Genomic DNA, 27667 nt, shown 5'->3' on the forward strand with positions numbered 1-27667 from the left:
CATCCAAGTCCTCAGAGGGGACCGGCCAGATCCGTCTCTTCTTGGTTGAGTTTAACCAACCAAGCCATACATATGCATATCAGTTTTCAGTATATATACTGCCCTAGGGATTATCATAATCCCTCCCTTAGACTAAGTGAGTCTCCTCCCTATAGCCTCCATCATATAATCACATTTATAATACATTTTTGCATTTGATTACTATTTTCCATTCTATAATCCACATTTACATATTCCTGATTTAACATGTATTCCCTAACATATTTTCATAAAAATGTTCATTAACCAATATTCACATTTATTTATTACGTATATTCCTAATTGTTCATTGATATGTATTCATTAACATATATTTTCACATATCCATTTAACATATGTTTACACATATTCCTAAAAACCATTCCTTAATATAAAAATATTCATTAACATATATTAAATATACATTAATTATATTTATTAACATATATATTAATGAATGGATATAAAAATATTAATTACTTGTATTTGTTAACATATACATTAAATAAGTATTAATTATATTTATTAACGTATATAATTAAATGTTCATTATTTATATTTGTTAATATATAACATGAAGTGTTCATTCATTACAATCAATTTATTATCCTTTATATTCACAGCATTACAATAATTTGTGCAAACCCAAATTTAAGAGTATTATACTATTATGTATCCTTGGAGGTATACACAGGCATATATTTATATGTTATGTTTGACAGTGCTGTGAATTAATACTGTTTGACATAGATATACATATCTCATTTTAATTGTCATTATTTTATTTAAGAATGTTCACTTAATTTATTTTCATTGATGCACAGATTTTATTTTAATTAATAATGCTGTCTATCATATTAAATGTTAAATCAGAAAGTTAAGGAAATTCGTACCTATCACTGCCATATTATTCTCCTGTCCCCTTTCTATCCTTCCTCCTTCATCTTCATATATCTCTTCCAAAATATGCATGTCCTTAAAAGACATGCCTTTCCAAAGAGAAGCGATACTTCCTAACAGATCATACCTCTATTGTTATAATCGCTATATTTTGGTGTTTGTTTATAATATACGAATCATGGCTTAATAAAGTCAACCATCAGTATTGATGTGTGTTTATATATAGATCACTGCTTATATACAAATAGCATGAGTTCGATTGTTATACGATGGCCTTCGGGACACTCTTTGATCAAAATAAACATTCTTATACTGATTACTATAAGGATGAGTTAATATGAAAATGTATGTGGATTTTTGATAGATTAATGTTTGTTTCTACGGGCTTTATGGAATAGACATATTCAACGATATCGTAGAACTTATTGAAGGATTCGTTTGATATAATTATTTGGATGAAGAGAATATATGTCTCTATAGTGGGACCGATTCTCATAGTAAGAATATGAAATGCTTTATTCATATACCATCGTAAATATCAATTGGCCATCGGGTATTAGAATCAATTCAGCTAATTAGCGATACATTCAAAGAAGATTTATTTAGTGGTAATGGCATAATCATGACACCTTGGGTATCACAATTATTGATGCTTTCTCCATACCATCATAGTGCTTGAATAAGCAGATCAAATTAGATACAACACACAAAGTAAATTTCCCCCGATCTTCACAATTATATATTTATTATTATTATTTTAAATATATACATTGTGTTTATACTTAAGAATATGTATATTGTTTTTGTAATATATAAATATAATATTAATTTATTTTTATTTGAATATTTCAACAATATTTTTAGTAATAAATATTAATTAAATAATAATATTTAATAAATAAATAAATTTCAAATAATCATCCATTGGTTTTTATTATATTAATTATTTCATTTAGTAAATATATATAACGATCAAGGAGGGGACATGACACCTCCAGAGAACATTCCAGCACCAGACATACTCAACTTTCACGCTTCACAAGGACACCATCAGCCAGGAAGTCAAAGACTAGAAAGTCCCTCACACCAAGAAGAGGCTCGTCAGGATGGCTTCGTTGAAGTTATCCTTGGCGAAATGGAAGAAGAGTCGCAGGAGCAGGAGCACGTAGAGGTTCATAGTCACTCCATCCCCGCTCCAGATTGGTTGGTAGGAAGGCTGAGAAAGGAAACTGATCCAGCCCAGGAGTTGGAAGAATTGTTGAAAAAGATAGACCAGCCAGCAGAAAGGAAGGCTCCTCGGAAATTCTCCAAGGTTGTAAGGGAAGAGTCTGGATCCCGGACCCTGCACATTGTTGAGCCTGCAGTAGATAAAGACAAGAACGAAATCAAGCAAGAGGATTATGTCATCAGACAGATTGATCTTGGCCACGCTTCCACAGGTCAAGTAATGGGGGACTTTGAAGAATCTTCCTTAGCCATGAGGGAAAAGCTGCTGAAATCAAAGGCAAAATGTAAGCGGCTGAAGGAAGAAAATACAGCCCTATGCAAGTACAACAAGAGTTTCAAAAGACCTCTCAGGGAGGCAGGTCCTTCATTCACTCCTCCTTCCTTCCTAAGGAAGTTGTTGATGATGTGGAAGTTATTAGAGCGATGATGCAAAATTCTAGGGAATGGATAGAAGATGTTTACACTGAAGCAGAAAAATTCATCGAGGACCTAGCTCAGCTTCATTCAAAGTTCGTGGCCCTCTTGAGCAGATTGGAGACAGCAAAAGGATTGTGGGAGGATGTGCACGTATACCAGGACTTAACCATTCCGCGACTTAGGGCTCTGACGAAGATTCCAAGGCAAATTCTGATTGATGGAAAAGTGATTCAGGAGAACGAAGCTTATGACTTTCCCCGATGGTTCTACGCCGTGTGCTCAAGAAGGAACACCTTCGATAAATTCAATGTAGACTCCTTTACTTTGAAAGATTCCATCAGAGGGGTGCAGGAGGAAATCATTGGTGCAATTGAGGCATTGTTCGTAAGGAAACTCAATGACGGTGGAATAACAGTGAACTCCCTGAAATCTTAGTTGCACACGTTCTTCTTCGTAGGTTCATTCCCTAAGGAACATTTTTGCAAATGTTTCTTCATTTTCCAGTATAATGAAGAAAACATAGGAAATCATGATGGAGTGGGAGAGCTTCTTTTCCAAGAGCGAGGAAGAAATTGCCTTGATGGAATTTGACATTGAAAATGTGCCAAGTGTCTCCATCGGAGAGCTGGAAGCCATCATCAACAAATTCATTGCATATGCCATAAATGAACAAGATAATGGTCGTCCATTCTTCGACGAGAATCTTTTAGTTGAAGAATAGTGGTGGCGTATTTACTGTTGGGGGTATTTTGACTAAGTGTGGGTCCGGTCAATGCATGATGTCGTCGCATGAGGATTCTTCTTGCATGCAGCCGCCTTATTTATGATTCTATGTCAGATTCTTTGTGCATGTCGCCGTCGCATGAAGAATGATGGGCATTTATTCCTTGCTTGGAGATGTTTATTAAATTCTCGGCATGATCGATATAGTGGGGTGCATTTAATGCACTGGTGGGCATTGTTTTAGGCTCAAGGAATAATTGTATATGGGCTTCATGGGGTATTTATTGTCGATTCCCACCTTGTTGCATCTTGAGTGGAGAATCTTCTGGGTGAAACCCTAATTAGGGTTTGCATGGCCTGAGGCCTATATAAAGGGGTGACCCCCCTCATTTGTAAAGAGAGGAAAGATTATTATCTAAGATTGTTGCATCAGGATTGTTGAAGTAGCCAACTTAATAAATTGTTCGATTTTGATGGTGTATTATTGTTCTATTTTAGCAATTTGCATGGTCTTGCTCTCTTCAATTAGATTAGATTTACTTATATGTTGTTAGGAGAACTAGATTTGATAGTACTTGTTGTAGAATCCGAGCTCATACTTTTGGTGTGCGGCTGTTGTTGTATACCGTGTAAAGTTAGCCTGAGCCTTTTGTTATGTGTGTACGCTTAACTTCGATCATCAGTAAAGATTGCTCGATCCGATGGTCCATATTGGTGATCCGAAAAACCTCTACACACCCTTTGAAGATTGCACCGCCTTCGTGTAGTTGTGCTCCGCTGGCGAAGCGAAGCGTGGTTTGATTTTGCATGAGTGATCTCGTCTCCTGTTCTTAAGATTAGATTAGCTTTAGCATAGTTCTCTCTACCCTGCTCTCTTTTACTTTCTGCATAATTCAAAAATCCAAAAAATCTAAAACTAAGGCTTTCATTGCAAATCATCCATATAGAAATCCTTGAGCTTGCATGAGTTTATCATCTTCTTCAATTGAACACACATAAGGCCCCTTGGGTTAACAGCAAACCCATCAAACAATTGAGTCATATCCACGCACTGAAGGAACCTTGGAATTAGCCGTTTGAACTTTAAGCAATCTTAGCATACGGACTGATCTTGATCAAGAGAGGATAAGGTGACCGTTGGTGACTTCATTCTGTGTTCGACTCTGTCAAAAAAACACATCAACACTAAGTTGGAGCGAAATCTTTACTTCATGAGTTGGAGTGATGGAGTGAACTTCAGGTTGGAGAGTTTTGGAGCGGATTTCACATTTAAGACAACTTCATGAGTTGGAGTTTTGGAGCGAACTTCAGGTTGGAGAGTTTTGGAACGGATTTCACATTTAAGACAACTTCATGAGTTGGAGTTTTGGAGCGAACTTCAGGTTGGAGAGTTTTGGAGCGGATTTCGCATTTACGATTACTTCATGAGTTGGAGTGATGGAGCGAACTTCAGGCTGGAGAGTTTTGGAGCGAATTTCAAACATACTTCATGAGTTAAGGGTCTCAAGCGAACTTCATGAATCACAAAGGAGTGAATTTTATACTTCATGAGTTGATATATGCATGACTAAGGCGCCCAAAACAAATTTGAAATCAAATGGGGCAGGTCGGCCAAAGCTAATTTTTATTTGTTTTAATGTGACAAAGTCGGCCTAATTTGGGGAAAGGCACAACCTTTCACCTTGATTGCCTATAAAGGTAAGAGTGAAATAATCATTTTAGCATCAAATCAAACGATTATTCTTTCTCTCTTGAGCAGCAGTCAGCAAATTTCAGGTGCAGATTGGTGATTTTAGCTGCATATAAGTGAATTCCCTCCAAAAGATCAGCAACAGCAACATCATAAAGGCGAATTTATTCCAAGAAGCACAGCAGCAACATCTTTACAAGGACGAATTCAGGTAGATTGAAGGGCAAATTTAATCCTTCAAGCAGCAAAAGGATCAAAAGGACAGCAAGCAGGTGCTTCACTAGTTACATTTTAGGATTGAAGTTCAAAAATCAGAAGTAAGTACTTAAATTCAGGCTGATGTAAGAGCAGGAGCAGGAGCAGGTTTGATTTAGGATTGAAAATCAGTTCATTGAAGTAAATCAGACTGTCCTAATGCATTTAATGAATAAATCAGTCTTTAGTAAACTCATTTTGTAGTTATGTAAGCAAGCTTCATTGTATCACCATTATTCTAACTTGCACATCTCTCATAGGGGAAAGATGGCGGCTCCCAAACAAAACAAGACTCTCTCCCGCCAAGCGCTCATCAAGGAAGATATGAAGGGGAGTGCATTCGAGAGCAGGATCACGTCAAATTGGAGCGAAGTTGGAGACACTCATCTTGGCAAGTTCGATACCAAGAAGTTTCGCCACCCATCATACATCAACGAACCTACAGCAACAGCCAAGAAGATGATTGAAAGTGGACTCATAAACGCAGCTGTCTTTCCTCCCGCGGTGCAATGCTACGAGCTCATCGTGGAGTGTGCTCAACATTATGACTTTGAATCAAGGAGAATTATGGCGAAGGATGGGAAGGTGCTCGCATATCTCTCGGAGACAACAATCAGCGAGACATTCCATCTAACCGAGCCCAAGGAAATGGTCTACATAACCTTGGAAGGAGATAAATCAGCCTACGACGATAACCCTGATGCTTGCGTGAAGATCATCGATAAATTTTGGTTGAAGAAGAGTAGAGGAGGAAGAAGTAGATGGTCCGATAGACTGCACAGGGTAGACTTCAATGATGAATATAGAGACTTCATCACCTTGCTTCATCGATTGGTAGGTACACATAAGGCTTCATACTTTGAGGAATGGATGTTCTACTACATTAAGACTGTCACCCGTGACAAGAAGGCGATCAATTGGGCAAGACTCATTAGCAACAACATTGATAAGCAATTAAGGAGGCTAATGCGCACCAGGATGTTCTATATGAGCTCTTACGTCATATACTCCATTGTGAGAAATTTTGAGTATCCGGGACTCATGTATACAGGTGTGGTTGGAAGGAAACATGGAGAGATCAAGGTGTATGATTGTTATCCGCAGCTCAAACATCCACCAAAACAACACTACAGGAGGGTGAATGATGCATTCACTATGCATATCACGAGGCAGTTCTGAGGTGGATCCCAACAAAGACTCTCTCCAGAAGCGCAAGCATTGGTAGAGCAACATGGTGCATGGTTCATCTAGTTCCTGAAGTTCACCTACATCAGAGTTCAGGGATCTCCTGTTCCTCCCTACATGTTGCCGCAATACCCAATGAATAGGGTGGTGCTACTCGAGGTGGTGAGATAGTTATTGGCATACATCAAAGCATACAGACATAAGCATGGATTCGGTGTTTCTTTTCCCATTACACTTGGAGATTCCATTGATTCATGCCCATCCATTCATGCAGCCGAAGATGTCGAGCAAGAGTTAGCACTTCATTCACTCAAGCTATTCACAATGAGAGAGTGCTTTGATCCATAGGGCAAGGTGAAGGAATTTTTGGGAAGGAACAATAGGCATCGATGGCATCTTGAAGATTATTGGATGAATATTCAAAATGATATAGAGGTGAAAAAGAAGATGTATTCTAAGCTACCCCTCGATTTCATCAAGTAAGGCAAGTTGTTTCATGTAGCTGATCAAGTTCAAGATAGTGGTAGATATCTTCCAGGGGTCTACGCCAAAGAAGACAAGGAGGTCAAATTCAAATGGGCAGATTTGGAGATTGATGATTTGAAGGTGTTAATGAAGCCAGCCTTGGAGTACACTCATATGGGTAGATGTGCAACACCAAAAGTTGAAGGAGCAAAATATAACACCAACATTACACTTAGAAGAAAGAGGAGAAGAAGATGAAGCTAGTGCAAGTGGCAGCGCACCCCAGCCATCTCATTCAAGAGGATCAAAGAGGAAGGAAGATCATGGTGAAAAGGAACCCGCAAAGAAGAAGCATAAATCAAGTGGGAATCATCCTCCTTCCAAACCAAAAGAACTAAGGATGGAAAAGGAGTTGAGTCAAGGAGCCAATGAATCGGCTCAATCTACAGTTAACAATGCTAAAGACAAAGAGAAGGCATCTCAAGAACAAGAAGATTTCACCCACCTCATTCAGGAGATTGAAGAAGGCGGAGAAGATAATGATGAAACTACTTCACCACCTAGAGATGAGCAAATGCACGAAGGAGCACAAATTCAGGAAGGGAGATCTTCTATTCCGAAGTGGTTAAAAGAAAGGCTAGCTCAAGAGGTGATAGTGGCCGAAGAAGAAAAACAAACATATGACATAGTAAGTCTTCTAAGCCAAACTCAAGAAGTCACTGAGAAGAGGAAAGCTACGAAGATGTCAAAAGTGATCAGAGATGACTCGAGATCAAGAAAGTTGCAAAAAGCCACTCCAAGAGTTGAGAAATATGAAGGGGAGATTACAGTCGATGAGTACGATATGGAGACCATTGACTTGGGTCCTCTCACCTCCGAGCAAGCCATAGGTGATGCAACTGATTCAGTGAAGGCCATCAATGACATGTTGAGAGCTGAAATAGAGAAGAATAGAAGATTGGAAAAGGAGATAAGTGCATGGAGGAACAACTTCCAACAATTTCAGCAACCATTGACACATCAAAGTCCACCAACTACACCACCTCCCTTGCTTCCCGCAGAGTCAATTGATCATATGGAGAAAATGAGGAATTCAGCGCAATTGATGGATACATGGATAGAGGATTCATACACTAGAGTGAGCAAGTTCATGAAGGGCATCATGCAAACACTTGATACAGTCATAAGAGTCCTTGGGAGAACTCATGTCCTCATAGAGGCCTCCGAAGCATTTACTCATACTAGAGATGTTATCATCCTAGTGCTTCAAGTAATAAGGAAGACACCAAGAGAGGTCCTATCAAGGGAGAAAGTAAGAAGAGAAGGAACTACCCCTAGTCTTCTACAATGGAGTAGCCTGCTTCGCACAAAGAAGATTATCTTCGAAGAGATTGGAAACGGATGTAGTCAAGTTTAGGATGATATGCACCAAATCCATGATAAGATAGTGGGAGTAGCACAAATTGTCTTGGGAAGGAAGATTGATCCAAGGACAGTTAGAGAGGCCAAGGAGTTACAAGAAAGAATAAAGGTTATCTTCCACGATACTGATGGTATGACAACCAAAGAGCAAATGAATGATATGCTAGAGTTCGTAGTCTTGGCAAGTAAAACTCAAGAGCTCGAACGTGAATGGGAAAATGCCATCATCAAAGCTTTCAACGAAGTCATGCACATGGAAGAGCAGCTGAAATTCCTACTTGAGATCCCGATGACTGAGATAGAGGAGATGGTGACTAGATTCATCGAATATGCTAGAAAGGAACATGAGAAAGGGAACCAGATTCTAGAAGATAGTTTGTTATGATCCCATGTGGCATTTCGCACTCCTATTGGAGGATGCTTCCTCGGTTTCCATGCCGGCACATGCTATTTTCCTATTGGCTGATTCATGATGATGATTATTTAGATAGGGTTTTCATTTGTATCAAACCCTAATTAGGTTTTAGGTGGCAAGATCTTGGCCCTTGATCTCCATTCGATCTCAGCCTTTCATTGTATTTGGCAGTCTTATATAAGCTCCGCTTATTTCATTTGTAATAGTTAGTAGCAATGTTAACAATGTTAGTAATAGCAATAGAGTAGAAGAGAGAGTAATAGTGCTAGAATATTGACAAGAGAAAGACTTGAAGAATTGTTGTTGTTTGGCTATTGGATCAATAAAACATTGAAGTTATGGTGTTTTTGCTCAATCCGTGAAGCTTATCGCATGGTTCTTTTGTCATCTCAAGTCAATCTTTTATCTTAGTTTTAGTGTTTAGATTAAATGATGGAATGTTGCATTTGATATATTGTGAAACTCGTTATCCTTACCACTAGCTTCTTGCTGATTGTAAGCAAGCCTTGTGCGGTCAACCGGAACATTTGAAAGTGTTTAAGTTCGATTATTGCTAAATCATTGATATGCATTCAATTGATGGTGTCTATGGTTAGTAGTGACTTGAAAATCTTCAAACATCCTTAGAAGATTGCTCTAGTTCTAGTGGAGTTGTTTGTGTATGGCAAAGCTATAACTAGTTGAGTTTCACTTGTGTCATTTTTGCATCCATTCATTTTAGAATAGCTTAGAACTTCTCTAAAGCCCTATCTTTTGCCATTTTTTGATAATCATTTAGTAGTCTTAGGAAGAAATTTCATTACATATCATCTGCCAATCACTTCATGAAATCTTTTCGAACCATAAATGCCCCTTGATGAAACAACAATCACAACAACCAACTAAGCTTATCTACACGTAGTGATCCTACATATATGAACCTTGGAGTCTTTTTGGGTGATCCTTAAGCTAATCTTCAACATCCAAGAGATTTTGTTCAAGAGAGGATAAGATACTTTAGGTATTTTGTTCTGTGTATGTATGTGCCTAAAAAACACATCAACACTTATCATTTCTGGCTAAGTAGTCGTCAATGTCATCAATAGGTTGTGCCTCTACCATCTTCTTACTTTTCTCCATTCTCCGCAGCAAGCAATCGGGAATGGTGGAAATTTCCATCCCATCATCAAGACACATTTCCCGATCAAGTCCTCTCAATGCTGAGATAACATCATCATCATCTTCCTTATCCTTGGTCAAATCATAAACATTATTGCCTAAACTAACCTCCAACTGGACAGTGGGAGATCCTAGATGCTCTTCATCTTCATGTCGTAATGTCGATGTTGCTGTAGCATGTAACTCCTGAATATTTTCTAGCAAAATCACTGTATTGGAGCATTGTTCAAATTTTTTGCTCTTTTTTGGCACATCTACCTCCTTCGCTAATGGGGAACTATGGGGAGGCAAAGGAGTGCTAGGTTTATGCTTCTTCTTCTTTGACTGTTGACTAACTATCTCCTTCCCCTTTGTCTTGGATTCTCCAGGCACGCTCTTCCTTCATTTTGGAGCATGACTCTCCTCATCTACATGTGTCCTCACATCACTAACTGTTCTTTGATCATCTTTAAGAGAGGACACCTCTTGTTTCATTTTCTCATAAGTGAAGGAAACGCCCATATCTATCAATTTGTTCATATACTTGTCTACCCATTCTCTGGAGAAATCAATAACTTCTCGCATGAGCACATTCAAATCCACTACCTCCGGCTACAACCAATTAGGCAAAAGGATAGGCCTATTCACTTCGTTCTCTTACTGCAGATGAGTATGATCACTATCATCCACTATCTGATCTGGAATGAGAAAAGGTTCACATTTTCTCATGAAATCGACCGACATTCTTGACCACATCCTCTTTCTTATTGCTTGCTCATCCATGAGATTAGCCCAATAATCCTCAATGTTAACCATATGTCTAAATCTTTCTCCCTTGATCCCTTCAACATTCTAATGTGGATCAAATTTGTCTCTACTCTTGTAAGTTCCAAGGCGATAAAATGCAATTTCATTGATCACTGCACTAGTTGCAGTGGTAGTGTGGCATACTTCCAAAGTCTTTCCAATTGCAATAGGGAAAGTCATCCCTATTCTATGCTTCTCCTTCTGGATGAAATCAAATTCCAGAAGTTGTCTCACACCTCAAGTAGTATCATTTTGTCTGTAGGATACCTAGGAAGTTTGTAAGGTGCAGATCTGAATCCTTGAATTTGTAGGTATGTGAAGGTGGGAAATTGTATGTACCATGATCCATATTGCTCAACTAGCTCTGTTGCCGCCTTGGACAACCTTTTGTGGATTCCACCTTGCAACATTCTTGTAATATACATGGTGAAAGCATCATTCACCCTCTTGTAGTCTTCAATTCTATGCACATCAAGTTGTGGATAACATTCACAACTTCTATATTGTCCTAGTCCATTCCCGACTTCGCCCTTGCATACCAATCCTTGTATGTGAAAAATCTTGCAAGTATGTATACAAGATAGGTAGTCATGCCGAATGACTTTGTCTTCTCCACATTCCTCAATTGAAAATACAGATTGTTGTTGATAATCTTTGCCCAATTAATCATTGTTCCCCTAATACAATCCTGGATAAAATAAAAAATCCATCCATCGAACACAGCACCCTGTGGCATTCCCATCACTCGGTTGAGCAAGAATGCTAGATCGTTGTATTCATCCTTAAAATTTGTACACATAAGTTTCTTAGGTGCCTTGGAATGACGAGGCTTTGGTTCAATCATCCATTCCTTATTCACAATAGTCTTGCATGCATCCGACTTCAATTTATATTTTGCTTCATACTCATCCTTTGTTCTTTCTTCCATTTCCGCACTCTGTAGAATTCCAAATACTTTTGTAATTGCATCTTCAGCGAGGTAGGCAATAGTTGTCCCTTTGGGAGTTTGGATCATCCTAGAAATTGGATCATAATGCCTTGCGCACTCCAGAACAAGCTCATTGCACTGTATGGATTTAGGAAACCCAGTGACATGATATATGCCACTCTTCATGATATTGGCGTAAGTAGGAGTACGAAGTTGGTTCTTTCTTCCAAACATTCTCTGCCGCATCCGCTCCATATTCAGGTACTCCATGTTCGTATCTGTGATTCCCTTCCATCGGGAGGACAATTGGGAATCCAAATAGAATTCCTCTTGAACTATCTTCAATTGATCTTTCCTTGCACCGATTCTGGATTTAAACATTGTACCTGTATGAAACTCAAAGTCAATATCATGGAAAATTATCTGGATAACCTATTTTCAGAATTGTATAAGTTCTTAAGTTTTTATGATCTAAATAAATTTAGGGATTAAAATCAAGAATTTTATCCACATTTATCATGAATTCTGAAAATATATTGGAAATTGACAAGAATGGGGTCTATAACCCTCCTAAAATCCTAAGTTTCAGACTTGCATAAGGTCTGATTTTAAAATAAAGTCCGAGGACAAATGTAGTATACTCAGCAAAATGTTGAATTTAGTGTCTAGAAGTATACCACAAATCTGGAAATGCTTGGAAAAGGGTGTGAAAGATCTGATTTTCAATCTTAGATGTTTGAAGACGCCCTTCCAAAATCAACAGTGGCTGCCCAAACTCTGAAGACAACCTGCAACACTCCAAAATTAGTCATTTAAACTTGTCGCAGTCATAGGAAACACTTGTATTTGATGAAATTTACCTCCCCAAAGTGAAGACAACTAAGTCTGGGTACAGGCAAAGGGTTGGTAATAAGCAAATAAGTCTGAAGACAGGTCTGAAAATGGAGTTTTCAGACTCACACTAGCAGTGAAACCTTCACCAAATGATGCCCAAAGTCACTAAAACTAATGAACAAGTGAAATCGCCCAAGTATGGAGGGGCTGGAAATAGAAAATCAGTCTAAAAACAACCTGCAATGAGTGCTTCAGACTTACACCAGCAATGGTGTAGCTCAGAAAATGTTTCTAAAACACTCCAAAATGACCCCCCCCCCCCCCCCAAAAAAAATCACCCAAGTGGGAGTTGGCTGGGAATGGAAAATTAGGTCTGAAAATGCACACTTCAGCCAACAATGGAGTCAAGATAACTTCCAGCAATGGTGAAAAGCTCAGGTCTGATCACAATGGCAGCCAACCAGCATCAATGAAACTCATCAAACCAATAAAATCACCTCAAAAAGTGAAGTGACCAGCCACCAAACAAAATCGTGGCATCTCCAATCATGGCGCCACCCTACAAAATCACCCAATGTGGCCCAATCTGCAACTAAACTTGATGAAGCTCCCCTTTAATGGAAACGCCTAGGTGTAATTGGGCAAAATCGCCCTTCAATCTGCAACTACAGCACACAATATGGTGCCCAATGGAAACTTAGAAAAAAATCGCCTAGCTAGAAACTCTCCAATCAGCCACCAAAATGCCACTTGACTGTCACAATCAGCACTTATAATATTATTTTAATGTTGTGCAGGCTCTTTTAAACTATTTTTCACCTTGTCAACTCACCACACAAGCAATGTGGGATAAAACTTTGCCTTTTAAACTTGCCTCGATTTGTCTTTGGAAAAAATATTTGATCATTAATAATCATTGCAAATCATTAACTAATTGTTTTTGATTATTAGATAATCATTGCAAATACAAAAACAATTAAATTTGGCCTCACTTTTATCAAATTTAATTCAAACTTCATCAATTTTGGGCCAATTGGGGAAAATCACCCCATATCTGGATAAAAATCCAAATGAAAATTCATCACCAACCATCCTAACTGCCTCCAGGGGAAAAACGACCCTCATCTGGATAAAAATCCAGATTGAATTCATCAAAACTCGTCACAAAATGCCTTAGGGGAAAATCGATTCCCATCTACATACCAAAAATCACTTCATTTTATTCATTAAGTCCAAAATTCATCCTTTTGGGGAAAATCGATCCCCATCAGAAGGATTATCCGGATCAAAATCATCACAAATCACACTTGGAGGGAATTTGCCACCTATCAGGACAATTATCCGCATTAAAATCCATCAAACTTGCTTACAAACTGGCCTAGGGGAAAATCAACCTTCATCAGGATAGGCAATTTCATCCGCATTAAAGTTCATACTTCATTCTAGGGGAAAAACTTGGGTCATCAAGATGATTTTCAACACTTAGACAAAATTTGGGCCCTCTGCTGGAAAAACATGGTCCATTGGGACAAATGTCAGGACAGTTGGGGGAAAAATGCCCTCCATAGAGATTTCGAGTGGGGGAAAATCATGGGTCCTCGAAAATGTGCTTGAAAACTTGGGGAAAAACGTCCCTCATCAGGATTTTGACCCTTAGGCCTCAATTTAATGGATTTCCATCAAGAATTTAACAATTTTCACACTCAAAAATACCTGGACATGTCAAATTTTATCATTACGCATCAAGACTTCGCCAAATTTCATCAAAATTTGAGCGAGAAAATAGGGATTTCATTGGGATAAAGTGCAATTTTAACTCGAATTGCCAACTAGGAGAAGGAAAATAACCCCTAAAAGGACCTCTTCATGCTTAGGCACGAAATATCACCGACTTAAATTCAGTTAAACTCAATCACACTCAAAAAAATTCAGACTAAGACAATATTAGGATCACCTAGACATTTAAATTTCACTCGCACTTGATCCTATTCAAAATTCAAAAACCTTAATAGCACTTAAGCATGATCATATCAAAACTTGAGACTCGGGCACTGAGAAGCTCAAAATTGTCGTCTACTGCCAAAACCCTAAACTAACGCGACGCAGAAAATAGGAAAGAGGGGGTCCCCGTTTGCAATGGGACGATGTGTGAAAAGGTCACAACAGGTCCCCATTTGCAATGGGGCGATGTGTGAAAATGTCACAACAATACCTAGATCCTTGTATGGAGGAGAGAATTCGCAAAGCCAAAGCCGATGTAGAAGAAGCAATGGCAAATAAGAGAAAAGCATCAAATGAAGCCACCAGTACTCTATTGCGGTCAGAGTCTAAAAAGAATATAGTACCAAAAAAATTGCAAACAACAATTCCTGTAAAGCTAACAGACATTCTACAAACTCTGCCACAATTAAAATTGGCAATCACTAATATAGTAGGTGAATATATAGTTGGCCGAAAACAAGGTAAGTCACAAGAGGAACCGATGGTGAAACCGCCACGTGAACCTATGTTGCTAATAGTGAACCTCGAGAGGAAGTCAACCATCGTCAAGATGAAATAATGGGGAGGAAGTTGACAAATACCATCGTTGATGGAGGCTCAGAAGTCAATGTGTTGCCAAAGGAAACTTGGAAATTTCTTGGAAAGCCAACACTTTGGCCGCCAACCTTCCACTTGGTGGATGTTGACCAACATAACATTAAGACGTTGGGAACACTCATGGCACAAAAGGTAATGATAGGGACATAGTACTCTTTCTTGGACTTCGTAGTTATCTCATTGCAAAAGAAGGCGTACGACACTCCGCGGGAGGGGTTGGTTGATTATTACCAAGATAAACCATAATTTGAAGTGGAACACACTCTCGATTGAGAGTGAAGGAAAGAAGTACATCATTGACTTGAGGAACCAAGCGGTGAGCAAGGAACTGGCATCCTCCGAATCAGAGTCCAAAGATGGAGAGTTAGGGATGGATGAAAGAAGGAAAGGCATGGAACCTAACAATGAAAGGGTGCTCAAGCTAGAAGGTTGTTTTGAAGATGAGACAAGTTCCCCAAACGGACTATTCCACTGGCAAATGGAAGACTACGAAGCCTTTCACTCCGAATGCAACATATTACAAATTGGGGAGATCGAGGAAGGCGACCAAGGTGTCGAGAGTGCTACCTTCCCCCTAGAGTACGAAGAATACAAGGAGGGAGTGGCACGAGTGATGATACGCCCTCCCATCATTTTGAACAAGACAAGACAATAAAATATGAGGAATCGAGTGTAAAGAAGATAAATTTGGGCGATGAAGACAACCTAAAGGTCATCTTGATCAATGACAACTAGGACCTCGTACAAAAGGCAATTGCATTCAAAATATTCATGGAATATAAGAGCATGTTTGCCTAGACATACAAGGACATGAAGGGGATACCACCAAAGCTTTACATACACAGAATCCCCCTTGTACCAGGTGCACAACCCGTACAAAAGAGACCCTACAGGATGAACAAATATTACGCCACCAAGGTACATGTGGAAATTGAGAAAATGCTAGAGGTAGACATAATTTTCAAGGTAGAAACAAGTGAGTGGATCTCGCCCATTATTCAAGGTAGAAACAAGTGAGTGGGTCTCGCCCATTATAATATCCCTCAAGAAGAAAGCAAACCAGATCAAGATATGTGTGGACTTCAGATGCCTGAAAGTGGTAACAATCAAAGATCCATTCCCAATTCCATTTACTAATACCATACTGGAGGAGGTTGCGGGCCATGAGATATATTCCTTTATGGGCGGATTCTCAGGGTACAACCAAATAAGTATTGCCAAGGAGGACAAATTGAAGACCATCTTCGTAGTAGAAGAGGGGGTGTACTCACACAACAAAATGCCATTCGGCTTATGTAATGCTCTGGCTATCTTCCAATGCATTATTTTACACATTTTTACAAGATGTCGATGGGAAACTTCAAAGCATTCTGGGATGACTGGTCGATATACAGTGGGTAGGATATTCGCTTGACTACACTCAGAGAATGCATGGAAGTTGCCAAGGGCAAGGATGGTGCTGAACCCAAAAAAGTGCAGATTTATGGTGCCCCAAGGCAACTTACTTGGCCACATTGTCTGCAAGGCAAGATTGAAGACTGATTCGGACAAGATAGGGGCCATCATACAAATGGAGGCATCAAAGAACGTAACAGGGGTGAAATCCTTTCTCGGGCATGTTGGCTACTATCAGGGATTTATAAATAATTTTGCTCAAATTTTTTACCCCCTAGATATGCTGACGAGGAAGGGCCAACAATTCACATGGGGGTTGAGCAAAAAAAAGACTTTAAGAGAGCTTAAGTCAAGATTGGTCAATGCACCTATCCTAGTGTACCCGGATTGGAGCAAGGAGTTCCATGTGCATGTGGATGCCTACCACTATTCAATTGAGGCTACATTGGCACAAGTGGGTTTACAATGACTAGATCACCCGATATTCTTCACTAGTCGCCTACTCTCAAAAGTAGAAAGGAATTATAGTAAAATTGAAAGAGAGGCACTAGGAATGGTATACTCCATGCAAAAGTCTTGCGACTCCTTGTTGGTGACACCATTCACTATCTATGTAGACCATCACTCTCATGTACCTGGTAAACAAGCCAATAATTCAAGGACGGGTGAGTAGTGTTGATATGTGTTTTTATGCACTTCATACATAGAATAGAATAGGTATCTTATCCTCTCTTGAACAAAGACCTCTCAAATGCTTAGCTTCATGATCAAATGAGATGACTCCAAGGTTTATACTATCAGGTCTTCACTTTATTCATGGATAGACTCAATGTATTTGATGTGATATTGCTGGAATCGTAAGGGGGACTTACGTTTTACTTGAACTTTGAACTTTGCTGGAATGTAAAATTTTCTTAACTTGGAAAACAAATAGCAAAAAGAATTAAGGGTTGAAAAAGCTAATCTAATACTAGGAATGTAGGAACTAATTGTTGATTAGATGTAACCAAACCAAGCTTTGTTTCACCATCAAGGAACAACTACACAAAACTGGTGCAATCTCCTAAGGATAAACGAATGATTTTCATATCACCAATGCACATCAACCATGGTGCGGGAGCACCTTGTCACCAGTTATGTCATGATTAATTTCATAAGGTTTTGAGTCTATGATTGTCTTTAAGGTCATTTGGATGTAATTCAAGGCATGATGAGTCATTTTGTAAGGCAATGTCACTCATTTGTAACAAGTTGCTCAAGTTGAGTATTTGGGTCGTAATATGGTCAAGGAGGTCAATCTTGTGTAAAAGAGCCATGAAAGGGTAACAATGATGTAAAAGGTTGTTTTGAGTCCATTATAAGGTGTTCAAAGTGTCTAAGTGAAGTTTAGAGGTCATTTTTTCTAAAATGTGAAAGTTGTCAATGATGTAAAGTGTTGTCAAGCAACAAACCATGTTCTAAAAGTTACAAACCAAGGATGTAATTGGTCTTGGGCAGTTGTAACTTCCATATGGATGTGTGGAGGTTATAAAATCCATCATTTGGTCGAATCCAATGGGGGTGTGTATGATTGGAGGAAGGAAATGAATAACATTTGAAGCTTTTACACACTCCACATTGTTTTCTGGGTATTGCAGTCTGATCATTCACATTTTTCTTTATGAAAAAACATGTCTCCATTGGAAATATATTGGATATGATAATGGCATGAGTTAACTTTGTTTTCCCTTTGGTTTCATTTAATTTCAATCACTTTGAAGCAAGTTATGCAAGTTTTGGTGAAAACTGTCAAAAAACCCTCCAATTTGGGGTTTGTGGAGAGTTTCACTAAAATCTTTTGATTGCACCATTGGAAATTGTTGTAACTTTGGTATTTGCTAGAGGGTTGAATTATATTTCAAATTAATTTAGTTTCAATGTGATTGGTTAAGTATTTTATGAGAAATTTGATGCCCTAGGCAGACTGGGAATGCAAATTTCTTGTTTTCTTTGTAATAGTCAAAACAGTCTCGGTGCAGAGACCATAACTCTTAAGTCCACCGTTGGATTGTTCTCAATTTTGGATATGGTTTTAGAAACCTAGTTTTCTATAGCCTCACCGAAGCGATCTTCAAAATATTGTCGGGTTTGAAAGTTATGAATAACAGAGTATGGGTCTATCAGACTGTCATTAATTGGGACAACATAATGCATTGTTTGGGTATTGAATAATGTTTAAAGGGTTATAAATGATATGAAAGATTTGATATTGGATTGGTTGGTTGGTTGATAGTAATATTTTTAGATGCCTCAAACATATCAAGGTTGCAGATTGATGATTATTTTGGGTCATTGAGCACCCTAGGATTGGGACTCCATGGTTGATTTGGGGTTCTTGGTTGGTTTTTCATGATGCTCTGCATCAAACCATACGAACAATGAGCATGAAGTAATAGAAGTTAATCTTTCACACAAGTTTTGTCAATTACGAGCTGCAATTTGCAATTAACAAATTACTAGTATGAACATTCGGTACACCAATCATCAACAATGACATCTTCCATTCATCTAACCAACTTTAAAGCAAATGAGAAGTAGAGACCATGCAACATGTTGAATTAACATAGAGAATTCACCATAACTTCAATGAAAACATGTCTCTTACAATAAGATCTTGGCAACAATCTTTGCCTTCTCCGCCTACTTTACTTCTAGCTACTTGTTATCTAATGTCTATTGATCAACTACTCACTATTCTCCATTAACCTTTACAAGTGAGAGATTTGAGACTTTTATAGTGTTTTCAATACAATACAATGGCCCAAATTGATTCTCAAATCAATGGCCGAGATTTTACAATAAAACCCTAATTAGGGTTTGTTACAATAACTCCTTTTCGGCCAATGAGAAAATTTAAATGAATAGGACACATGTCCTTCTTTGAATGCCAACCAATGAGTGATGAGGTTAGGTACACGGAACAATATTTCATAAAGTGCCATGTGTCATTGGCTTGACCGTTGAATGAGTCAGCTTCAACGAACTTGGACATCTTGATGTGGCACAACTTGAATGGTTGATGATGAGTAGGACGCCACCTCAATGTACACAACATGTAGACCATCACAAGGTGTTTGAGATTGAGACATATCTCTTGATACTCAACATTATCAAGCTTGCTCAATGTATTGATGATGGTGGGACATATTCCCAATTTGTATCATCTAAACATGATCAAGCAAACTTTCTAACTTTGCTTAGCTCTTCTACCTCCTTAGGAATGCAAATTGTTTCCTCTTGATTATCTTCCTTGCCTTGATCTTTCTTTCTATCATCCCTCTTATACCTCGGATGTACTTGACCTTGACCTTTGGATTTCCCAAAGGAAATCAAAGGTCGTTGTAGTTGTAGCTTTCATTTGCACTGATGTAGTTGTAGCTTTCATTTGCACTATCTTCCTTTGTCATTACCTTGAACATGTTGATCTTTGCACTTGCATTGCCAAGTTCTTTCACTCGATTCCTTACCTTACACGTGCTATTAAACCTTTATCTTGAATTCCTTCTTCTCATGATGTTGTCATTGCAAAGCTTCCCCATAATATGAAGTCTCTTTCCTCATTGAATCTTCTTCATGTTGTGTTGATCCTTCCTAGCATTCAATTCTTATGTTGAATGGGTAACTTGAACCCTTGATTTATCTCCATGTGACTTGAATCTTGATACTTCATCCTTCATCTTCTTGACTTGGCATTATCCTTGGTTGTGATGCACAACCTTATCCGTTGCCTTGTAGATCTTGATATTGCCCTCTTGTGTAGTTGTAATATCTTTGTGAATCTCAGCCCATTCATTGCATTGTTGAGTCTTGTCCTTTGTATTGATGTCTTATTGAGATTCCTTGTCTTTACCCTGAGTATGCTGATGTTAAATTCCTCCATTCAGTTCCTTGGATAGCTCGATCTTGCAATCACATCATTTTTGTCCTACTGTAGCTTATTCCATGTGGTTGAGTCTTCATTCTGTTGGATTGTTTCACCTTCTTCCTTGTCTTGAAGATGTTGATCCTTCATTTCATCCTTGATACTGGACTCCTTCAATTATGTTGCTAAGTCTTCTTGATGTTGTTGATCTCCCTTAGCGTAGCCGAATGTGTTTGCTTCTCCTTCATCCCTGTGCTCCATGCACTTCACTTCTGGCCTTAAACCTGAAAGAGAACATAGTTTAAATTTAAAACACCACAAATAAAAACAAAATTCCACCACATTTATGCTTCCTACACCCCTCTCAAATCTGGAAATGAATTTTCTGCTAATGAAACTGATTTGTAATCAGGCCTGATTCAAAATGTTGACTGAGGTCTGCTTAAATTCACATCAAATTAGGCAGAAATTCACAAAAAATAAGGCCTGAAAAATAGTAAAACACCCTCAAAATTGCATCAAGGGAGTTTCACATCAAGTCTGATCAAATTCGTCCTTTATACTGATGAAATTTACCTTATCTGTGTTCATGAAACTCAGTCTTAACCTGCTCCATAAATTCGCCCAGGTCTGCTCCTTATAATTCACCCACGTCTGCTCCCTAAATGGTTTTGATGTGAATGGAATTCAATTTGATTTGAATGTTTGACTTTGAATGATATCTTCACTCTTGAAATTCCCCTCAACTCCATCAGGCCAGCTTGCATTCTGATGTTAGAAATGAAATTCATTTGAATGTTTAATAGGTTGACAGCCCTAGTTTATTCATCTTACCCTTTACACACTATATTTTCCCTCCTTGAAGCCGGCTGTCCTATGTATTTGCTCACATGTTTCCTCATTTCTTGCTTTGAAAAGGTTTGATACATTGTTGTTTAACAAGGTCGGCTCTATTTATTTTCATCATTGGATGGGTATATAAGTGAGGTTGAGCACACCGTATTTATCACATTTCCCATTGCATTAATTACTTTGCTCTGCCCTAAATGCAAATTAGGACCTGCCTTAGGATTTCCTCCTTCACACGTTTCAGGTTTTGGGTCCTAGCCTTTAGGTCAGTCCTTACCTTACACACACATTTCATGTTTTGATCTGCCTTATTTCCATGTTGCATTTAGGTCAAGGCATAAATTAGGATCTACATGCCTTGATTTAGGTCTGCCTTCCACACATTTCATCTTAACACAAGCCTCCCACACGGTACACTCCTTAAGTCCATACATTTCATGATTGATTTAGGCCAGCATATTGTGATTTAGGCCCACACGTCTCATTTAGGTCAGGACCTTATCATTACATGCTTCAATGGATTTCTTTCCTTCCACGTTTTGTGGGGACCCATTTCAATTCAACCAAGACCTATCTTGTATCTATCCACACATTTCAACTTGGTGTATGGTATTTTGTGCTTAAGTCTCATTCATTGGGTGGAAAATCGCACCTCATAGAGACAAATTTGTCCCTACCTTTTGTTGATGTGTTTTTTAGCACAATCTAACACAAAATAAAATACCAAAGGTATTCTATCCTCTCTTGTACAAAATCCTCTTGGATGCTAAATTAAATGATCAACCAAGACGACTCCAAGGTTTCTATAGTCAGGCCATGACATGTGGATAGCTCAATTGGTTGATGTGATTGTTGTTAATCCAAGGGCCCTTACGCATATGTTTCTTGAGAAGTTATCAACTTGGTTTCAAGGAATACTTTTCGAATGATATGCAATATAGCTCTCTTACTTGCTACTTCTACTAGACGTTTGATCAAAAATGCAAAAGTTGAGGGTTGAAGGATACTAAACTATGCCTAAGAATGTAAGGACAAAGGACAATTCTAATGAAACTCTATTAATCTTTGCTTTGACATACAAGAACAACTCCACAAAGGCTAATGCAATCTTCAAAGGAAATTAAGTAAGTTTTCAAATTATTACAAAGCATAGATACCATTAATTGAATGCATATCAATGATTGAATAACAATTGAACTTAAGCTCATTCAAGGATTCCAATTGACCACACAAGGCGAATTTGCAATCCACAAACTGCTAGTGGTATGGATTAGGAGTTTCACCATGAATCATGCACAACATTCTATCATTCAACTTAGATACTTAAACAAATTTTAAAGCTTGAATTGAGAAAATGAATAATCATGCAAATGCTTCAAGGATTGAATAGAAACACCACACTTAATGTTTTTATTAGTCCAGCAGCAGAATAGCAACAATTCTTCAATTCGCTAATCTAATCGCTTGCAAATGAAAATGAGTGGGGTTTATATAGTGCTCTCGATTATGACGAATGGCCAAGGTTGAATGAAGATCAAGGGCCAAGATTTCGCCACCTAAACCCTAATTAGGGTTTACTACAATCAAAACCTATCTAGATAAACATCATCAAAAACATTAGCCAATGGGAATGTCACATCCATTTGGCACAAATTACGAGGAACCCTCCAATAAGAAAATTCATTGCCACAGGATTATAGCGAATTGTCATATAGTCTTGTTGCCTTTTTCACTTTCCCTTCTGGCAAATTCAATGAACCTGGTCGTTATGCATTCAATTTCAGTTATTGGAGCCGCCGGCAAGTTCTTCAATTGATCATTCAAATAACTAACTTCCACAACAGTCGAGACAAAAGTAGTCTCCCATCTTGGCTTGAAATCTCGTCTTGTTAACAAGTACCATGAGTGCATATATGTCATCTAGTTGCTTTTCCATTATCAACCCCTCAGTTCCATGGAAGATGACTTTCACTCTTTCCTCCAACTCATTGATATCTATGTGCATCCCGGGGCCTATCTCCTTTTCAAGAATGATTTTCACTACATCCACAATCTTGTCATGAATCAAAAGGATTACCTGTACATCAACTTGATTACACCCATTGTTAATATCTCCATAAATAACCTTCCTCATGCGAAGCAAGTTGCTCCAATACAGAGAGTCCGGTGAATGTTCGTCTCTCAATATCCATTCCTTCACCAAAATCCGCTTAGGCATCTTCCTTATTTCTTGCAAAATAGGGATAGTGAAGTCCCTAGTGTAGACGAAAGTCTCAAATGCTACCATGAGAGCTTGAGTTCTTCCAAGGATCCTCAACACTCTATCAAGTATCTTCATTATATCTCTTACGAATTTGTTAGACTTCTTGAAGGATTTGTTTACCCAAGTATCCATAGATGTGTTGAGTTTCTTACTTTCTCTACGTGATCCACTGATTTTGGAGGAAGCAATGGTGGTGGTGTAGTCAATGGATCATGTTGCCTCAATACCCCTTGAATTGCTGGAAGTAATTTCTCCATGCACGTACTTCTCTCTCCAATCTCCTATTCTTTTCTACTTCCATCGTAAGCATATCATGGACTGTTTTCACTAAATCATTCATATCACCCAATGCTTGCTCAATGGTAGGCGGACCCAAATCGATAGTTTCAAATTTATCTAACCTTGGAGTGGCGATTCGTATGACTCAAGAACCTATATTATCCCTTATCACTTTGGACATCTTTGTTGCTTTCTTCTTTTCAGTGATTTAGAAGACTATCCAAATCACCCAATGGTTTTTCATCCACTACTATCACTTCTTTTGTGAGCTTTTCTTTGAGCCATGCTGGGATAGAGGATCTTCCTTCTCCTACTTGTGTTTCTTCAATTGATTGGTCAATTCTAGCTGGAGAGATTGTCTCATCACTAACTTCTTCTATATTTACAGACTCGTTACCTTCATCCTCATTGTTTACTTGGATGTGGGGAACGGGGTTATCTTGGTCTTGTGGTTGCTTCTCTTTATTTTGCTTCTCACTTCTGTCATTTTGGATTGTAGATTCCATTGATTCATTCACTCCACAATTCAAGTATCCTTCAAGTCTTTGGTTCTCATAGCCTCCATCTTGATTCATCTCTACTTTGTGCCTGGAAGAGGTACTAGTGGAAGGATGGTTGGAGCTTGATTTATGCCTCTTACGTGGTGATCCTCTTTCTTCATGATTCTCCTTTCTCTTGGAACCTTTGGAGTGGGTTGAACGGGTGGCACTTCCACTTGCACTTGTACCTTCTTCATTGTCATTTGATAAGTCTACTCTTCCCACTGAGTCAAATGTTAATTGCACATTTTGTCCTTTCAATTTATGATGTTGGATATCTACCCATTTGCATGTGTAGGCCAAAACTGGCTTCATCAAATCATTTAAATTTGTGATTCCTACATCAATCCAATTGACCTTTATTTTCGTGTCCTCTTCTTCGTAGGTAGGCTGGAGATGTTTACCGTTGTCTTGTGCTTGATCAGCAACATTAAAGATTTTACATTTCCGTATAATATCAATGGGTAACCTGGAGTACATCCTCCTCCTTACTCCGAAATCATCTTGAGCATTCATCCAGCAATCCTCCAATTGCCATTTGTGTTTATGCGTTTTCCCATCAGTCTTTCTTATGTTTCCATGAGGATCAAAATTATCTCTAGATACGTACTATGTAAGTGAGTAAGATGACAATTCTTCTTTGGAGTTCTCAGCTGCTTGTAGAGAGGGGAAAACTTCTATTGATTGTCCAAGTGAAATAGGAAAAGCAAAGCCAGTCTTGTGTCTATTCCTTTGCACCTTATCATACGCCACCAACTGCCTTTCCACTTGTAGTAACACTATCTTATTCGTAGGATAGCGTGGCACCATGTAGGGTGGGGAAGAGCACCCTTGGATTCTTATATATGTGAACTTGGGGAGTTAAATGAACCGAGCACCAAATTTCTTTACCAATTCCTACACTTCTGGAGATAACCGTTGATGGATTCCGCCTTGTCGAGTTCTTGTGATATGCATAGTGAAGGCATCATTGACTCTTCTATAATGTGGCTTACTAGGATGTTGCAACTGTGTATATGATTCACATGCTCTTATTTCTCTAGGTTCTCTTCCAACTATACCTCTATACATCAATCAGGCATACTCATAATTTTTGGCAAGAGAGTATATGATATATGTGCTCATGTAAAATGTCTTAGTGTGGATGAGCCTCCTCAATTGTATATCAATGCTATTGCTGATGATTCTTGCCCAATTGATCATATCCTTCCCATTTGTGATTGTTTCTATGAAGAAGAAAATCCAATTCTCGAAGTAGAATGCTTGAGGAGCACCTATGACTCGGTTGAGTAAAGTGATTAAGTCACCGAATTCCTCCTTAAAATCAACTCTATGTAATCTGCCAGGAACTTTGCTTTTGTCGGGTCGACTCTTCAATAACCAGTATTTATTGATGATTCCAAGACATTTCTCGGGGTCATCATCATAGAATGCTTTAGCTCCTTCAGTGCTTCTATAAATCATATCTCTTGGCTCAAGTATACGGAAAGCTTCACTAATGGCCGCCTCAGATAGATAAGCAAGTACTCTTCCATCGGGTGCCACTATTGTCCTTGTATGAGAATCGTAATGTTTAGCGCACTCAACCATCAGTTCATAACATTGTATGGCTGGAGGAAAACCAACTGGCTTGATAATTCTGCTCTCCATTATCTTCTTAGCTGTTGCTGAAGGTTTGCTTGTGTATGTATAGTGAGCTATGAACTCTCTTCACATCAAATCGCCCAAGATTAGTATCTCCCACGTTGCTCCAATAGGAAGTGATCTTAGTTTCCAGCACTTCACCTTTCGAATCTTCTTTGATGAGGGTTTGACATGTGCCTGCTCCAGCCTTTGGTGCTGCCATACTTCACCTAAAAGAATTGTCTAAGTTAGGATTATGGTGTGAAAAGCACCTAAATTACTGATTCAATGCCTAAGGCATTAGAACCAATAATGAATGGCTATAACTTTTGACTAAAACACTATCTAAATTTAAGCAAATCTGAAAAGAATCATTTAAATACCACTAATTCTTCATTTTTAGGATGCTATCTGCAATTTCATCCCAAATTCATGATATTAAAAGGGTCTAATTTCACTAAAATGATCAAAAATTAATACGTATCAGACCTGCACAAATCTTTTCACCAGTTTGAATATCAAGTCTGCCTCCGAATTTGGTGGCTTTTATCCTAAATCGATGTGTTTAGCAAAGGAGATGACTGATAATAATAAGTAAATTCGCTGTATGCTAAAGATGTATGAATGAGTACGATTCACTCTTGATCAAATTCGCTACACTATGGAGGTTTAGATTGCTGCTCTGCTCATGAAGAAGTAATTCGCTTAGCTATTGTGATCAAATGATGTGATCAACTTGTCATTTATAAGCGCTCAAGGGGATGAGGTGTGTCTCTTCAATTACCTAGGCCGGCTTGTTTGCATCTTTTACAAAATTCTCTCGCATCTTCTAGGAAGCCAACTTGATTATATGATTAAACATTTTCTTTAAAACTCTAAAATCATACCCCTCTTCTATTAGCGTTAATGATCCCCATTCTCATGATCACAAGGAGGATTTCGGACATTTTGAGGAGCAAAGGAAGCACATCGTACTTTTTAGGTGGCAATGGAAGTAAATCGGACTTTCTAGGTGGCAATGGAAGTAAATCGGACTTTCTAGGTGGCAATGGAAGTCGTCTTAAATTGTTATCTCCAGCTTGCTCTCATTGAAATCTTCCTTGATTCGATCCTAAGCCCAAACTTTATGTCAATCATTCATGTTAATGAGCAAAGGAAAGGTTGTGATCGTGACAAGGCAAAAAAAATGTTCAAAGCTCTTGGTCTATTTGCTTAAGCTCTTCCCTTTACTATAAGAATATCAAAGTATCACTATCAATCAACCTTCAAACAACTCTTTACGTGCAAATCAGACCTCTAAGGGATCAAAAGAAATATGTTCTAGGCCAGATCGGTGTTTGGATGGTCAAAGACGTTGCTAGCAAAGGAAATAATTTGTGATCCCTAGAGAGCAAAGGAAAATTTTCGGACTTTTGAAGGGTCAAAGGAAGTTTTTCGGACTTTCTGGGAGGCAAAGGAAGTTTTTAGGAGTTTTGAGAGGGCAAAGGAAGAAATTTGGCCTTATGAAGGGTCAAAGGAAATGATCTATATTTAGTCGAATTTTCATCCAAGGGACTTGCCTCTCAAACCTCCTTACCCACCTTGTTTAGATCGACACCATTGACACCTCTTTGCCATCCAAGATTTTGATCAATCGAAGCAAATGCCACATACTAGCCCTAGTCACTCAATTGCAAGAGTTGGAATGCTGCAAAATATCAAAACTCGAAGCTAAAAGAGGGGGTCCCCATTTTGATGGGGTGGTGTTGTGAAATGATCACAACACCTTTAATTGATCCCTACTTAGTTTGCAACGCA

The sequence above is a fragment of the Cryptomeria japonica genome, chromosome 6 (assembly GCF_030272615.1).
Source record: "Cryptomeria japonica chromosome 6, Sugi_1.0, whole genome shotgun sequence".
Taxonomy (NCBI): Eukaryota; Viridiplantae; Streptophyta; class Pinopsida; order Cupressales; family Cupressaceae; genus Cryptomeria; species Cryptomeria japonica.